The sequence below is a fragment of the Myxine glutinosa genome, chromosome 2, assembly GCF_964187855.1.
Source record: "Myxine glutinosa chromosome 2, kmMyxGlut1.1, whole genome shotgun sequence".
Lineage (NCBI taxonomy): Eukaryota > Metazoa > Chordata > Myxini > Myxiniformes > Myxinidae > Myxine > Myxine glutinosa.
Window position 1 is genome coordinate 59,354,692 of NC_136262.1, and position 19,473 is coordinate 59,374,164.

General features: G+C 33.9%; 1 protein-coding gene across 5 annotated transcripts in view; it reads right to left on the reverse strand.

The window, feature by feature from the left end:
* The window catches only part of LOC137421765 (tumor protein D52), a 259,164-nt gene that overhangs the window by 34,991 nt on the left and 204,700 nt on the right, over positions 1–19,473 (reverse strand). The window lies entirely within an intron of this gene.

A 19,473-nucleotide genomic window follows, 5' to 3' on the forward strand; every position in this document is an offset into this window, starting at 1 on the left:
CCCCCCTGTTTTAAAAAAAATCATAAACACCTCTATTTCTCCCTCTATGAACCTATAATCCTTCTCGCCTTATGAACCTATAATCCTTCTCGCCTTATGAACCTATAATCCTTCTCACCTTATGAACCTATAATCCTTCTCGCCTTATGAACCTATGATTTTCTTCCTTTATGAACCTATAATCCTTCTAGCCTTATGAACCTATGATCATTCTCACTTCCATGTAAATTTTACCCTATTCCCCCCACTACCCCCTTAATGTAGTTCCTTAGACCACTCTGCTAATGAGCCTATAAATATATTATCTCTTTCTAACTTTTTTAAGAGTTCCATTCTCCTATAGAACTCATCCCCATCAAGTATATTTATAAAGTATACAGGTTCCTTAACCTTTTGTTGTGAAAGTATAAAGTGGTATGTTTCACGGAGGGTTCTTGTTTGACCTCCTCCTCTCCCACATACCATTTTAAAATTATAATATTTATTATCCGATTGATAACCATTAAAGTTCTCACTCCACTCTAATATATTTTTCTTCCCACCCTCCATTACCCCACTTAACAAATGAATACGTTTATCCGTCTTGAGAACCTTCTGACCAGTGATTCTCTCAACCTCTTGAATCTGATATTTTTCACATTCGTTATGTTTTCCATTTATATACCAAGGTTGATTACACCTCCACTCTTTAGTCTGGTTGATACTTGGTTCTATCATTTATATAATAGTAAAAAAGGTGGCGGTAGCCCGTTAAAATCCCTAACCCCCCTTTTTAACTTATCACTTATATATATATATATCTTATATACTTATATAACCATAAGGGAGACGATCAATTCCATTTTCTAAAATAAACCTCTTATCATCAAAAGCCCCCAATGCTTTCTTATTCACCTCTTCTGAATATAATTGATGTTTATAACTTCTTATTCCATTAATCTTTCTAAACTCTTCTTTCTTTGTTGTTAAACAGTTATAATAATCCTTAAAGTTTATTGTTTCTTTAATGACATTTTTCTTTATACCTTTTAACTTCTTATCAGTCTTTTCAACGTTATTCACAATGTATTTATAAGCATAAGCCTTCGACCTCAATCCCACAAATTCACTCATAACATTTCCTCCCAATTCATCCTTGAACTTTCCAATCACCTTTTTATTTTTAGAAGAGAACAACTCACTCTCTGGACTGTAATTACTTGTATCATAGATATTAATGTCCTTTTTCATATCTGAATAAACATCATCAGTATTAATTTTCAAAATAAAACTATCAGTATCCATATACAACAATGACACATTATCCTTATACTTTGATTTTAGATTAATATAAAAGTAATCATACATTAATGACTTTGACAAGTCAAGAATTGATGTTCCAATGTAAATAGGTTTGTCCATTTCAATACTCTCTTTAACCAAATGGATCGCACAAAAGTTCTCAGTAAAGACCTCAGCTCTAGTAAAACTCGGTCTATTAATTAATTTTGATGCTTGTTCCCAAGATGTTGCTAGTCTGATATTTTGTCTTTTCCTCACATTCTCCATGGTCTTACCAAAGACCGCATTATTCATTAATTTATAAAAGTCTTTCTCAAAATCTGTTTTTGACTCTGTTCTTCTTTGTGTATTAAAATCAATGTACCCCTTTAACCAATGACTTTGATTGAACTTTAGAACCCTGTGGATCTTCTCTACTCTTAGACCTTTTGATAAATATTGTCGCAAATTTCTTTGGTGTAGTACATAATTTTTCTTGTTATATAATGTAGTAAGTAATTTTTCTGTTGATTCACCTATATCAAACGATCGTTGATAATCACTCAACCATTCTTTCTTTGGACTTTCTTTCTCACAAGCAAATGGAAGATCTTTATGTTTGATATGAAGTTCTTCAGGATATTTTAAATCAACCTCAAAATAATAACCAACCTTTGAATCATCCAATTGTTTTTGTGTAGAGATACATACATCTTGTAAAACCTTTGTGTAGTCTTTTTCCTTTACCCATCTTAGTTTCCCATAAGGAAGAGCTTGAGACATTGCCCAGCCATACAAGTTGTTTGCGTCATAGTACATCAAGTAAGAACTCTCTTTCGTTGAATCATAATTTGGAACATATTTGTTATTTGCTTTTGAGTAGCTGCTCGAGCATACTTGTGAAATTCCACCTCTTTTTGCCTTTTCAATCATCAAAAGCATATCGACATCGGTTATCAAATCCAAATCTTGTTTTGTCATTTTCAACATCGCGCTCCAAGCCAATCCAGGTGCTGTGTAGTAGTGAGCAGGATCCAATCCATATCCAGTGCGACAAACAGATCTAAAGGCTTCAAATACATCGGCCAATAAAAGCACATCAGTTTTGAGATACAAATCGTGATACTCACCAAGATTCTTGATGTTATATTTTTCCCAAACATTTTGTGCGTGTACATAATCTTTATCAGATATATGACTGTTGTTTAATTTGTTATCGAAATTTTCTTTTAAAGGAAGTTGTGTTTCATTGAATCTCTCAAATGAGTCCATATAGTCATAGGGGTAAATTCCCTTTTGTGTTAGAAAATCTTTATCTGAAAAATACTCTGAAAGACATGGAAACTCTTTTAGATTTTGAACCAAGTTAGCCAATGGACTTGCCATGAATTTAAATGTATCAAGAAATCTGATATGAGTAATAGGAGATGTGTGAATTGTTTTTGTGAATGAAATGTATTTCTGATCTGTGTTAGGAATTGCTGAAATGTGTCCAGATGTCTTTGAAAGTTCATTAATAAATAGATGCGTATCATAATGAGCATTGTTATGAAGAAAGACAGGAATGAAAGAGGGGAGTTGATAATTAATATTACAACTTTGATGAGCTGGACCTCTATATTTACCAGTGAGATGACAATGATCTCTAACCTTTAGACCTTCACCAATTTTTTCCTCACAAATATGACAAACATTGTTTTTTCTAAATTCCCTTTTCTGTTCACTCGTCAAAGACATTGGTTTATTAGTTTCTCTCATTATCTTGGTTAATCGGACACAGTCTTTTTCTAGTCGTTTCACAAACTCCTCTGGGGTATTTGAGCCTCTATACTCCTCTAACTTGTTATATTTATCACCAACGGATGATTTGATATAATAACAAAAACCGCAAGGAGTATGTTTTTGATATTTATTTGTGTATGAATCTTTTGGATCTGGAGAAGCAGTATCTATTTTTTCTAGAATACTTTCAAAATCAGCATATATAACAAATGGATGTTTGATCTTTTTCTTTTCATCTTTGAATGTGATATTTGAGCCTTCTTTAGGCATATTGATTACCGTTGATTTATGTTCACCACAATAATTTGAATGTTTATCTAATCTTTCTTGTGTATGGAAGAAGTTAAGACAACGCAAACAAATATATATTTTATTTGTTCTTTTACATACTTGTGGTTTTATTAATTTAGCAATATCTTTAATGTATGTATAATGTGAATTTTCCTCTGAATTAAAATATAGAAGATTAATATGAGTTTGTTTACAATTGTCAGAAAGCTTTAAAACCTGAATGCTGTTTGTTTCTGTTAGACCATAAACATTAACTGATAAATTATTTATCTTTTCAAATTTAGGAATATCATTTAAAGCCATCGGAAACTTTAGATCTTTCGTATTTAATGTATTCTCATATTTTTTATAATGAGATACTCTTTCATCATGAAAATGTGGAGGATGTAAGTGTGCTAGAATAGACCAGAGAAAACATTTATTGTCTTTATTTTTGATATTGATAACTGCTTTTCTATTTTTGATAACACTGGGTAAATCAATGTAGGAAGAAGCTTTTAGAGGATCTGATTTAAGAATATGAATGTCTATGTAAATAATTTTTCCTATATTGAATCCACTTCCTACGATTGAATTATCCACATCTTGCTCTTGTTTAATAAGTTCATCATAGACTCCTGATGTTTTAAAATCTTGATATGAAGATATAAAGTGTGGCTCAGTTCTCATGTATGGTGTATCTATAACTCCTTCGTCCTTTGTCATTTCTAATTTTACTCCCATATAAAATTTAAGTGGTTTCATTTCTTTTAGTGTTTTTTCAATCAACGTTTGAACAACAGGTTTAACTCTTTCTACAGCATCAACTATAGACTCTGGTTCAGGAGGTTTGAAGTTAAAGACTCTTATTTTAATATGTTCTTTGAATGCGCCATCAGAGTTTTTAGTTGTGATAAAATTTGATAAATGTAGAATTGTTTTAAGATGTATTTCGAAGCCTTTCTTGAGGATATTTTTATTACATGCAGAACAGTGTTTTGTTTCCTTCTGAATAGGAGATAGTAGGTGAAGTAGATTAAATGTGTGTTTGTTAGTTTTAAGGTGTCTTTTGTATTGTTTATATTCTTGTTCACAAACATCGCAATACGTTGCTTTGATCATATTTATTTATATAGTAAAATTATACTTAAAACAAAGTGCCTTTTTTAGAGGCTTTTTAAAAGATGAAACTGTGCTTAAAGTAAACACCTTTGAGCTTTTCAACTCGTTTTATGTATATAACTTTACTTAAAGTAAAACACCTTTGAGTTTTTCAACTCGTTTTATGTATATAACTTTACTTAAAGTAAAATACCTTTGAGCTTTTCAACTCGTTTTATGTATATAACTTTACTTAAAGTAAAACACCTTTGAGCTTTTCAACTCGTTTTATGTATATAACTTTACTTAAAGTAAAACACCTTTGAGCTTTTCAACTCGTTTTATGTATATAACTTTACTTAAAGTAAAACACCTTTGAGCTTTTCAACTCGTTTTATGTATATAACTTTACTTAAAGTAAAACACCTTTGAGCTTTTCAACTCGTTTTATGCATATAACTTTACTTAAAGTAAAACACCTTTGAGCTTTTCAACTCGTTTTATGTATATAACTTTACTTAAAGTAAAACACCTTTGAGCTTTTCAACTCGTTTTATGTATATAACTTTACTTAAAGTAAAACACTTTTTTTTTTTTTTTTTTTTTTTTTTTTTTTTTTTTTTTTTTTTTTTTTTTTTTTTTTTTTTTTTTTTTTTTTTTTTTTTTTTTTTTTTTTTTTTTTTTTTTTTTTGTATACAAGATCGAGGCTCGTGAAAGAGCTAACAATAATCACAAAAAAGACAAACCAACTCCTCTCTGGGGGAGCAAGGCCAGAGAGGAGTCGGTAGAAGACAGAAAGACCACCAACCTGCCTGCGGTGAGTGAGTGAAAGGCCCTCGGAGTTGACTACATCGCAGGAGATTCCAATGATTCTGAAAGCTTTGGCCTCAACAGCGTGAAGCCGAGCAAGGTGTGAGGCAGGAGCACCAGCCCAGAGGGGGGAACAGTATTCCATTGAGCTGCGGATGAAAGCCTTGTATGTGGTGAGGAGCTCAGGTGTGCCAAGGAAGGACTTCGCACGACGGAGGATGCCCAGTCGGCGACTGGCTTTGGAGGCGAGCTTGGAAATGTGGTTTTCCCAAGAAAGATCATGGCAGATAGTGAGACCCAAAAGCTTGAGCGACAGAACTTCTTGGAGAGGATTGTTGAGAAAGTAGATGGGAGGGTTGTCCAGTCGGTCCTTTCGGAGAGACATCGTAAGAGTGTGAGATTTATCAGGATTGAAAGACATGTTCCATTTGTTTGCCCAGTCTGTGATTTTGTCCAGGTCTGCAGAGAGTGAGGAGGCTGCAGACTGCTGATCTGAGGGATGAGGAATGGAGCGACATAGAGTAGAGTCATCAGCAAAGAGATAGAGAGGATTTTCAAGAGAGTCAGAGAGATCATTGATGAAGACCAGAAATAGCACAGGGCCCAGAAAGCCAGAAAATAGCACCTTTGAGCTTTTCAACACGTTTTATGTATATAACTTTACTTAAAGTAAAGCGTCTATGTATTAGCCAGAAAGTTTAGATACTCTAGTTCATCAATTTCAATTTCACTATCTGAGTCATCAATAAAGCTACTCTCATAACTATCATTTGAACACAAACTATTAGTATCATAACTATCTTCAGATCCTAGACTCTCAGTATAATAACTCTCAGAGTATTGACTGTTAATATCACTCATTTACATACCATTAAACTTCCATCAATATCTATATATTTTCTTTCATTAGAACTAATAACCACAATATTTTTTACATTAAATGTTATTTTCAAATAATCTCTAATAATCAGAGTACGGAATGATAGTTCACCACTAATATTCATATTATTAATTTCACCCACATCTTTGGGTCTATTAAAGAATATACAAATGTTTCCTCTAGAATCGTTGATGGTTTTATCATTCATTTTCAAAGCTTCTTTATCAATGATCTTTTCAAGCTTTGAGTAAATTGTTAGTAGTAGTGGAGAAACTTTTGTCAAATTTACTTTAATAGAGTTATTAATTAACATAGCTTGTCCTGTAAATTTAATAAAAGGACACATGTTATTCTCCATTATGGGTTTAATCCAAAAATTTCCATATTTATCTTTGTTCAATTTAACATCTTTGACATATTTTTCTATATCTTCCACCGAAGTAGAGATTGATTGAAATTTGTCTTTTGTGTTTTGAAACATTGTATTTATTAGCTAATAAATTTGCGTTTAGTTTAAGTAAAGTTATATACATAAAACGAGTTGAAAAGCTCAAAGGTGTTTTACTTTAAGCACAGTTTCATCTTTAAAAAAGCCTCTAAAAAAGGCACTTTGTTTTAAGTATAATTTTACTATATAAATATGATAAATTCTGAAGGATATTTAGAATTTCCAGACTCTCCATATGATAAATTAGAGAATTGTCCGGCTTGTGGTAGAGTGGGGCTTAATACAGAATCAGAAGCATATAAACAATGTATTTTCTGTGATTATCTTCTAATTAATGATAATAAAAAATATAGAAAAATATATAACTCTTTTAAATTAGAACCAAAAATGAATTACTTTACAAGATTAATAAGAGAGATGAATGTTAAGTATTATGGGGATAATACACCATTTCTTACAAGGGAAGAGACTATTTGTATTGAGGAAATGTATAAGGGTTTAATGATATTTATTATTCAAAATAATTTTAATGGAAATGTTAATACAAGATACTATATAAACAAAATAATGGATTATTTTGAAATTAAACCTGAACTCAGGATAAAATATAGAGTTTCTCAAAAAACTCAAAAAAAGTTAGATGACTTGTTTTCCAAATATATAAATGAATGATTTTTTACCTGTTTGGGAAAATAAGATAAAATTTAATAACCATAAAAATCTTCCAAATTCATTGAGATGTCTAATAGTCGGTTCAAGCGGATGTGGAAAAACCTGTTTACTTTTAAAGATGCTCCTTAGTCCTAATTTTTTAGATTATGATAATTTAATAATTTTTACAAAGTCAAGTTTTCAACCTGAGTATCAACTACTCTCACAGGGTTTTAATGCGGGTCTTAAAAAGGAAGACATTATCGGTTTATTTAAACTTCAAAACAAACTAAATGATTATAATATTGATGATATAATACAATTATTTTGTGATACACAGAAATCAAAATCAAAACTAAAACCCATAACTTGTATTCTCAGTGATAATACGGATGATATACCTTCACCTCAAGATTTAGATAAATCAAAAAAGAACCTCGTTATCTTTGATGATTGTGTTAATGAGAGAAACCAAACAGTAATGGATAGCTACTATACAAGAGGGAGACATTCTTCTTGTAATTGTATTTATCTTAGTCAGTCATATTTTCAACTCCCTCGGCGCTCAATAAGAAACAATGCTAATACTTTTATTTTATTTAAGTTAAATTCAATAGATACAAATAATTTTTGGAGAGATAATTGTTCTACATTACGTAGTAAGAAGGAATTTGAAAATAATATGAAACACACGATCGGAAAATATAAATATATTGTTGTGAAACAAGATGAGATACTAAATGATATTTTTCAATAAATAAATACAGAAAATGAATACCGAAGAAAGAGTAAGAAAGTTTAAAGAACATCAAGAGTTGCTTTCAAAAGTTGTAAAGCAACAGGAAGACATAAAGAAGAAAAGGAGACAGAAACTAACTGGTGAAGAAGCCTTTGAAAGAAAACAAGAGAAATTTTTTAAACCACTTTTAAAAACTCAACAAACGATTTCACCTACAGTTCCCATGGTAGAATTTACTCCAAAAAAATTTCAAATGCTCAAAGATTTTAGTCAAATGACAGAGCAAGAACTTGGAGAATTAGAATATGATGATGAAGGATTATTTCGGCATCTTGAGAAGGTAAATAAACTTTCCAATTATATTGTAGAAGCTCTTCAAAACAATGAATATTTGAAGGGTTCAAAAACCAGAGCAGGTCTCATTCCAACAGAAGAACCAGCACAGTTCCATCTTGTGAAAGAAAAGTTATTGATATTTAATGATAAATTGGTGTTCTTAAGTTCTGACCAACCAAATGTTGAATTAACCCCAAGATTAATGTTTCTTCTAACAAAAGATGGACATTCTAATTCACCTTATTTTGATGAACCGCTTGAAATGGAAAGAGAGGAAGATAGAGAGTATATTGAGTTGCTAAACACACTTGATTATGGAGTTTCTGTTGCTGGTAAAAGTAAGAAGAATGAGAAGGAGAAACATATTATTGATGCTTTAAGTAAGCTTGGTTCGGGTGTTAGTTTTCTTCCAAATGACCCATCACAATTAGTTAATAGGTTATTATTGTTGTTAGGTAGTAAGAAGGCTGGAAACAACAATTGTTTTAATGAAGCATCCGCCATTTTAGATCAGTTGATGAATATGAAAATAATTAATAAATGTCAATACAAAGATATTTTATTAGATATTAAATAAGATGAGAAGCACAATTCTTAGTTTTAATTTCACAACGAGTGATTACACAGCTTCATTCCCTTACCCACTACAACTTGACCCCAAAAAAGAATATGAGGCTTCTTTGTTGTCAATGGAGACTTATAATACCTTGTTTAATATCACAGAGAAAAACAACAAGTTTAGTTATAATCCAGGAAGTGGATATAAAACTATAACCGTTTCACCCGGTGCTTACGAGATTTCTCAAATATCTTCAGAAGTCTCTCGCCTTATGAAAGAAAAAGGTGATGAACCAAAAAATATTGTAATAGATATTCAAAAACACACTTCAAAATCAACTATTAAACTTAAAAATAATTATAAAGTTGATTTCACCATTGAAAAATCGTTTAGAGAGCTATTGGGTTTCTCTTCAAAAAAGGTTGAAACTAACGGGACGTCTTACAGTGATAATGTCATTCAAATATCCTCCGGTATAAATTCAGTATTAATTCATTGTGATTTGATTGATGGTGCTTATAACGATGGAATAAGAACAAATACAATATTTTCATTCAGCGCATACTCAACCCCGATTGGTTATAAATTTAATATGGAACCAAAAAATCTTGTCTATTTACCTGTGTCAGGAAAAACCATATACAGAGTAAATTTTAGGATAACCGACCAAGATAATCGTATGATATCCTTTAATGATGAAATTATATCCATCAGAATTCACCTACGTGAAGTTTTTCAATAAATAAATAATGGTTATTGTGAGAAAACACGAGTTGGGAAAATATAAAATAATTACAGGGGATGGGATGTTCCTTTCACCATACTATAAGGGTGAAGGTATGTTTCTTGGGAGAGGATACTATAAACCAAAGAGACAACGGGGTGTGGGACATCAATTTAGAAATAAAGGAGATGGGATAATTGATACTCTAATGGGTATTGGTTCAACCATCCTTAAACATAAAGACCTAATTGGTTCAACTGCTTCTGCCGTGGGCTCAGTTGCGGGTGCTATAAAGAGTATAAAAGATGCTCAAAAGGAGTCTCATAAATTACAAGCAATCAAAGAAATTAAAAAAGGTAAAACTCAACTATCTTCACAAGAACGACAAAAAATCATTAAAATACTTGGGTCAGGGTTTCAACAATTTTAATGCTATATAAATACAAGTATGGAAGCGATTGATAGTATCTATGATTTGGATGATACGATTATCATTTCAAACTCCACTAAAAAGGAAGACTATTTTAAGGTAAATGCTATAACAGGAACAGACTGGAATTCAAACGGAACAAAAAGTTTTGAAATAAATAATCAACAAACTTACTTGAATATAGCTGATAGTTTCTTGCTGTGTAAATTTAAATTCACTAAGGCTGCGAATAATACTAATGCTACACTCGTAAATGATTTCTTCTGGAAAATGTTTGACAGTGTCCGCCTGTATATTGGAACACAAGAGGTTGAAGCGGTTGATTATGTCTCTGCTACATCTGAAATGATGAAATTTACACTATATTCGTTTAGTGATAGAATGGGTAAGGGAGCTGTTGAAGGTTTTATTCCTGATATGTCAACAGGAACAAACGCAGACCCTGGTTATAGTCAAAGGAAGTCAATGTATAATGATGACGCAAAAGCAGAGAATAGTTTTACGGTAGCAGTACCTCTGAAAGGTATATTTGGATTTTGTGATTATGATAAAGTTTTGTATGGGCTTAAAATTAGATTTCAACTACAAAGGAATGATAATGTAAATAGGTTGCTTTTTGGGGTTGAAAATGCTTTTGGCGACAATAATAAATTTGTTATTAATGATTTGTGTTGGTATATTAGTGAATATACTCCTAATCTTAAAACGGAAGAGATGTTAAATAGAAGACTTAACTCAAAGAAACCGCTAAATGTATCATACCTTAAAAGAAGATGTCAACACGTTAAACTGGAACACACTACCTACACTTGGAATTTGGGTGTTCTTGAAGGAAAGCCACGATACCTATGGCTCATTTTTAAGAAACCAGATGGAGAGGACGGTACTAATAAGAATAATGCCCTGAGTGATAATGCTAAGGTGAAACAACTTCGGGTTTCTCTTGATGGGACATTTTATCCGCGAGATAGATTGGAAATTGATTGGGAAAAAAATGATTATGCGGAAGCCTACAAGTCTTACCAAAAGGTGTGTGAAAGCAACGGTAATAATGAACCTATTTTGGATATGGTTGCGTTTCAAAAACTTTATACAATCTACACAATTGACCTGAGTTCTCAAAAGGAAACTATAAAGTCTAATAGAGTGGATACTTCTCTATACATTGAAAGAGGAGAGAATGAAGAAGTTGATGCTTATTGTTTGCTTTTGGAGGAAACAGAATTACAGATTAATACAGATAATGGTGTTATGATTAATATCACATAGGTTTTTTCTCATAAATAAATGGTAGGGGTATATGTTAATCAAATCAATCTTGATAAATTAACATCTTGTATTCAAAATCAAAAGCCTTGTATTATTAATGTTAATACATTTCAAAGAAAAGGAGCTGTAAGAATTGATGTTTTACTCACAAGAGAGCAGGTGAAAACACTAAATGATGTTGGATCACTTAAAATTAAAATGACAAAACCTATGTTAAAGAAATATTCAATAGACGAGTCAAGAGGAGGATTTCTCCCATTTCTAATTCCTTTATTTGCTGGTTTAAGTGCGGCGGGAGCATTGACTGGTGGTATTTCAGCAGCGATAAAAACTGCTAACGAAAGGAAGGCACAACTAAAAGCTCAAAAAGAATTGGAAAGACATAACAAAGAGTTGGAGAAACAAATTAGTGGAAGTGGTGTAATTGTAGATTTTGCTCAAAAACTTGAAAGTCTACCTGATAAAGCTAGATTGTTAGTTGGAGATATGCTTTCCTCTATCGCTCAAGCGGGTGTTAAACTAACTAAACGGGGTAATGGATTGTATCTTTCTCATAAATAAATGGATAAATGGTTTAAACAATTTGGAAAGAATACAACGTCAAATATAGAACTCGCTAAGTATTGTAAAACACTAAAAATTGATAATGTGGTTATTTGTATGAGAGATGAATTAATACATATAAATAAGAATACAAAGAATATTATTATGAATTTAGACACACAGAATGGTTCTCATTGGGTTTGTATTCATAATAGTCAGGATAAATATTATTTTGATAGTTATGGTATGCCACCACCTGTTGAAGTAATACAATTCTTACAGAATGGTGTTTATCAAACATTTCAAGTTCAAGAAATTAATTCTAAATGTTGTGGTCAATTATGTTTATATGTATTATTTCAACTCAACAATAATGAAAATTTTTATGATATCATTTTTAATCTAATATAAATGACTTATGTTGGAAAAGATGGTTCTATCTTTGGAAAATCCTCTCAGGATATTGATTTATCAAATTATTATACAAAGGCACAGGCTGAACGACAAAAATATAGTGTAAGTAAAAATATTAATATGAAGAATACTTATAAATTAATCAATTATCCAAACCCTACAGATGCGAATGACTTAATTAGATTAAGTGATTTATCACAATATATATTTTTAAAGAAAACAGCACGTTTTGTTAAACAAGTAAAATTTACAACCACAACACCTGGTTATACTGACCATACACCTTTCCTCATTGAATTTAACTACCTGCTTACAATTGAATTTTATAAAGAAGGACATTTAGTTAATATGCGAATTAATAAATGGGGGTATGATATGTCTGATTTAGGGTATAATTGGTCTTTTTCAATAAACATAGAAGACCTACATGATTTAAATCAGTCTCGTAAAGAAGAATATTATCCACTTGGTGAAGATAAGGATTTATGTGGAAGTACAATTAGCAAACAACAAATACGTGATTTTAAGAAAAGAAAAATATATGATAGTATAGCGATGGTTCGCATGACAAAGAAGGAAGGTAATGAGATAAGGATAGAAAGCCGAGGAATACAAACCGATTTGGTAGTGGGAAGATGGGGTGGTATTACCTGTCATAATATTAATCTCACATATATTTCTGATACATAAATGGCAGGAAGAAGACTACAAGAGAATTATAATTTTTGTATTCAAGGATACCTACAAGAAAAGGGTGCTCGGTATTACATACCTTATGATTTGGAGCATATACATGGGAATTTTGTCATTAAAAACTGGCCTTATACTGATATTGTTAAACCCACAAATAGAGACTTGTTTAAAATATTAAATAAAAATGAACTTCTCAAAGTTATGAAATATAAAACTCTTTTAGAAATCGTCAACAAATCTTATTGGTATCCTATTATGAGAAAAATAATTATAGATACAAGAATATCTCAAAATCCAGATGAGTATATGTATAATATTCTTTGGGGTTCAAACTCAAGGGTAGCAAGGGATGAGGAAGGAGTTGAAGAAGAGAAGGAGGAAGGAGTTGAAGAAGAGAAGGAGGAAAGAGAGAAGGAGGAGAAGGGGGAAAGGGAGAAGGAGGAGGGAGGAAAAGGAGGAGGAGAAGGATGAAAGGGAGAAAAAGGAGAAGGAGGAGAGGGAGGAAAGGGAGAAAAAGGAGGAGGAGGAGAGGGAGGAAAAATATAAAAATATGACCATTCCTGAGATTAATGAAAGATTGAAGGTATTACGACAAATAAATAAATCTCAACGCACTGAAGAGGAAAATAAAGAATTAATGACTCTTCCGAACTTATTGGTTTTTAAATTTGCTATAATGAATTCAGAGCGCAGATATACAACATATAGTTGATGATGTTGGTGTTATTGACTTTAGTTAGTTTTATTTGTAAATAAATGGAGGAGAGAGTGAAGTCATTTCTAAGGATTCTTTATGTTTTAAAAATCAAGATAGAAATGTATATGTTGAAAACCAAAAAGGTTTTGGCACTATGTAGAACTTTTTCTCATAAATAAATATGAGTTATTGTCTCAAATGTAAAAAGAAAACTAAATCTAAAAATATCTCTTATGTTAAAGCTAAAAATAATAGAGTTTATCAAAAAGGAATATGTCAAGTGTGTGGTTCTAAAAAGTGTCAATTCATCTCTCCTAAAAGTGGAGGAGACATACAAAAGTTTTTGTCAGGTAGCAAATTTACAACAACTGGAATTCCAGGGGAATTACACCTTCCAGGGTATTCTTTCTGTGGCCCAGGAACAAACTTGGATAAAAGATTAGATGAGGCTGACAATCCTAAACCTTGGTCTAAACCTACAAATAGGGTTGATGAAGTGTGTATGAAGCATGATATTGCTTATGGGAAAACCACTACATTGACTGAAAAACATAAAGCCGACAGAGAAATGTTGTATAATTTGTCTTTGATACAAAATCCAACGTTGAGAGAGAAAGTTGATAGGTTTATTGTGAGAAATTTGATAAATGCTAAATTGAAACTTGGCCTTGGTTATTCACCCTCAAAAAACTATTAGGCTCTCATGATGTCATCAAGACTGAGGAGCTTTTGGCTGATGAATTACATAAACCTATAATCACAAAGTTTAAAAGAAGGAAAGTTTATTCTAAATACACCGACCACATATGGTCCGCTGATTTAATCGAACTAAAAAATGATAAGGGATACAAGTATGCTTTAACCGTTATTGATTTGAGGAGTAGATTTGCTTGGGTTGTTCCTTTGAAAAACAAGAGAGGTTATACTCTGAAGTTAGCCTTCCAACAGATATTTAATAAAAGTAAAAGAAAACCAAAGAAACTGTGGACCGATGAGGGAACAGAGTTCTATAACAAAATATTTATGAAATTTCTTAAGGGGGAGGGTATTAAATTATACAGCACCTTTAATGAAGGAAAAGCAGTTGTTATTGAGCGTTTTAATCGTACTTTAAAAGAGAAATTATATAAAAAATTCACACAACTCGGTTCCCAAAAATGGGTGTATTTTATTCAGGATATTGTAGATAATTACAATAATACAGTTCATTCATCAACAAAATCAAAACCATCAGAAACATTTACAAAATTAGAATATGAAAAGGAGATTAATTTGAGAAAGCCCAAGTTCAAAGTTGGTGATATTGTAAGAATATACAGATGGAAAAGTCATTTTGAGAAAGGTTATACAAAGAGATGGACTAATGAATTATTCAAAATCGTTGATGTAATGGATACTATGCCTTGGACTTACAAATTATATGATATGAATTGGGAAGAAATCTTGGGTTCATTTTACTCACAAGAATTACAAAAAACAAAACTGATAATTCATTAAACAACAACCATCCATACTTTCATCCACCCAGATTAGCTAATTTAATTAGTAGTAATAAAAAAAAAAAAAAAAAAAAAAAAAAAAAAATCATAAGCCACACCCACACAGACCCCACCCACAAACCCCACCCACACAGACCCCACCCACACAGACCACACCCACACAGACCACACCCACACAGACCACACCCACACAGACCCCGCCCACACATAAGAAAGCATTGGGGGCTTTTGATGATAAGAGGTTTATTTTAGAAAATGGAATTGATCGTCTCCCTTATGGTTATATAAGTATATAAGATATATATATATATAAGTGATAAGTTAAAAAGGGGGGTTAGGGATTTTAACGGGCTACCGCCACCTTTTTTACTATTATATAAATGATAGAACCAAGTATCAACCAGACTAAAGAGTGGAGGTGTAATCAACCTTGGTATATAAATGGAAAACATAACGAATGTGAAAAATATCAGATTCAAGAGGTTGAGAGAATCACTGGTCAGAAGGTTCTCAAGACGGATAAACGTATTCATTTGTTAAGTGGGGTAATGGAGGGTGGGAAGAAAAATATATTAGAGTGGAGTGAGAACTTTAATGGTTATCAATCGGATAATAAATATTATAATTTTAAAATGGTATGTGGGAGAGGAGGAGGTCAAACAAGAACCCTCCGTGAAACATACCACTTTATACTTTCACAACAAAAGGTTAAGGAACCTGTATACTTTATAAATATACTTGATGGGGATGAGTTCTATAGGAGAATGGAACTCTTAAAAAAGTTAGAAAGAGATAATATATTTATAGGCTCATTAGCAGAGTGGTCTAAGGAACTACATTAAGGGGGTAGTGGGGGGAATAGGGTAAAATTTACATGGAAGTGAGAATGATCATAGGTTCATAAGGCTAGAAGGATTATAGGTTCATAAAGGAAGAAAATCATAGGTTCATAAGGCGAGAAGGATTATAGGTTCATAAGGTGAGAAGGATTATAGGTTCATAAGGCGAGAAGGATTATAGGTTCATAAGGCGAGAAGGATTATAGGTTCATAGAGGGAGAAATAGAGGTGTTTATGATTTTTTTTAAAACAGGGGGGTAAATGACATTAGATAGGGATTTCCCATGTTAAACGGAGGTGTCCCAGAAGCAACATTTATCACCTACTGATATGGATGGAGGCCAAATCCCATATCCGCAACAATATATATACATATACATATATACAGACTTGGCATTTAATATGGAATTTTTTTTTTTTGTGGGGGTGAACTTACTTTTCAAGATGTCTTAGAACCAAAAGTTCATTGGAATTATGTTGAAATTATTCTAGATTTTGTTAACGTGACCTTTAAAAGAAACAAAAACCACATTTGACATTTCGAAACAAATAAATTGATCCTTGAAAGTGATGTAAACCGATATCGAACTCAATTCATGGACAGTACTGTGTTAAACTTCTGTACGTTTTCCAGAAGTATCTCTTTATTTTGGACATTAGCCAAATTTTTTTTAAACAAAAACAAACGTTAAATTACGACTGGGATTACGGACAGTAAAATTACAGTTCAGTACTTCGTGTAACCCCCACGAGCATTCAGGAGAGCACGTACACGTTGAGGCATGCTGTTCACGAGATTTGCCAAGGTTTGGACAGGAATCGCTTGCCATGCAGTGACAATAGCCTGCTGCAATTCACGCACAGAGGTCGGCTGCTGGTCCAAGTGGTCGATTTGACGCGTTAATTCTGCCCACAATTTCTCTGTCGGATTCATATCCGGGGACATGGCAGGCCACTCCATATGCTCTACACCACGGTCAGCAAGAAAGTGTTGGATCATGCGAGCACGATGAGGCCGTGCATTGTCATCTTGGAAGACAAAGTTTCCTCGAAAGGCTGCACGAGCAAATGGAAGCAATGTTTCTTCCAGAATGGCCCTGTACTTGAACTGGTTCAGGTTTCCATTCAGAACAACCAGGTCAATTTTGCCCCCTGCATGAAAAGCAGCCCAAACGGTCACCCCACCACCTCCAGCTTGGACTCTTGGCACTATACAATCTTTGTTGTAGGCTTCATGCACTTGTCTGCGCACTCAGACACGGCCATCTTGACGATAGACCAGAAATCTGGACTCGTCATTGAAGATCACGTGATTCCAGTGTCCTGGCTGCCATTGATGGTGCTCTGGCCCACTGCAATCGGCGCTGGCAGTGTTGTCTGGTCAGGCGTGGCTTTCTCAGGGGACGTCTGGCACGATAGCCTGCTTGAACCAGTCGTTGGTTGACTAGCCTTCTGGATACAGGCACATTTGTCAGTTGCTGCCACTCAGCCCTAAGCCGATTAGCTGACTTGGTACGGCCATTGCGGACTAACCGGTGCAGCTGGTGATCATCCCTCCTTGTGGTTCTGCTGGGACGTCCTGGCCTCGGTATTGGAGTAGGGACACCCCTCTGAGCATTTTGTTTCAGGATCTTTGACACCTGACCTTGAGTGATGCCATACTGCCGAGCAATAGCACGCTGTTTCATGCCGTAATTTCGTAAAGCCACCACTCCATGACAAACAGCATTGTCGAGTTGACGGACCATCTCCAGAGGAAGCGGCAATATCTTTTGGAGACGTGCTCAAGTTCTTTTCCACTAATACAGAACGCAACAACCCTTGTATACCCGACTGTGAAGCCAATCATCAAATGCACCTGTCCGTACATTTTGCCACGCCACCTGTGATATAATCCTATTGTTGACTTCTTGCTGCGACAGACAATCGGTGACATGGTTCTTTTAACAAACAAATCACCAAAGTGTAAAAGAAACTCACCAGATTGATGTACTGAGTTAAGAAAGTAAACCCGTCAAGAATTTTTTTTTTTTAAATGCCAAGTCTGTGTATATTCATATACATATACATATACTAGCGAGGTACCCGTGCTAACGTGCTATTCACAGGTGGGAGGCCATAAGCAAACAGACAATGCAGAAGCGGTGAATGGTAAAGCATGAAACCAAGAAATTCCACATTCTTGTGGCACCTTCAGTTGCACGTCAGAGAAGGACAGCAGGTTCGTGAAAGACTTAGGTTAAAAAAACGACGAATGGGAAACGATGGAACCAATAAATTCCACATTCCTGTACCACCTGTAGTCGAACATCAAGCATGGACAGTAGGTCCCGTGAAGGACTTCCACGAATAACGTACCCGTTTTGAATGGTTCCATACCAAGTCAATGGCGAATCTGCAAATGGCGATCCGCGAATGTCACGTATTGAAAGTAGAAACCACCATGGCATTTCGTCATTCACTTGAACTCAATATCTCTATTTTCATTCCAAACAGCAAAAACTCCAATCACAAATAAATAGCATTAATAAAATAAAATCAACTTTTACCAACATTCAAGGACATAAAACAAATATTTAAATCCGGATGTGGAGTAGTGTTCTGTGTGGTTGGGTGAATACAATTATGAATTCAAAATCGTAATCACTCAATTCCAAACGTCATTCCAATCATAACGTGATACTTCAGCAAAATAGTGTTAAATGACGATTGTATTGAGATCTTATCAAACCAGCTCATTGCCCGTCATCGGTCAACCTCAGGATTCGCGGCAGGTTCATAGAGTTAATTTCAAAATCATAATTTTATTGAGAAATTTTTGAAACCTCCTACCTACCTTACAACATCCGCTGGGAGGGACCCCCAAAACGTTCCACAGGAGGTTTTGGCGGAGCTAGCCCCAAAAACTGAGGTATTATTTTTGGGGACAGTGAGATACTCCTCTATTTATTTTATATATATATTAATATATATATATATATATATATATATATATATATATATATATATTGATATAATGCCCAGATACTCCTCTTAATACCCCCCCCCCCCCCCCCGAGATTTTGCGGGAGTATACGTTACTGGAAAAATGCCGCGAAAGTTGGAACCGTGAATGTCGGGGCCATTGTTTCAATGTAAAAAGAGGGGATAGGTTCTGGGCATTTAAAAACATGTGAATGTTGGGGCAAAATCCACGAATGTCAGTGCATTGTTTCAGTGGGGTGGGGGGGGGGGGGAGGGGGTGGGAGGGGAGGCAGCTAATTGCACTGATAGATCCGGTGATGTGGTTTCATTCTGCACAGTAATTCGTGGGGGACGACGTGTTATGCAGCTGGTGGAATATCCCCGCAAAGGTAATGTTTTCCCGTGTGATTGGCGGGGTATCCCGCGAAGCAATGTTCACCATGTGAAATGGTCAAGTATCATGCGAAGCTTGCCTTATAGCGCGGCTAAAATATTTTCATGTGGCTGCTAAAAGCCGTGAAAACGCTAAGGGCAGGGGCCGGGAATGTAGGAAGCCGGTCATTCT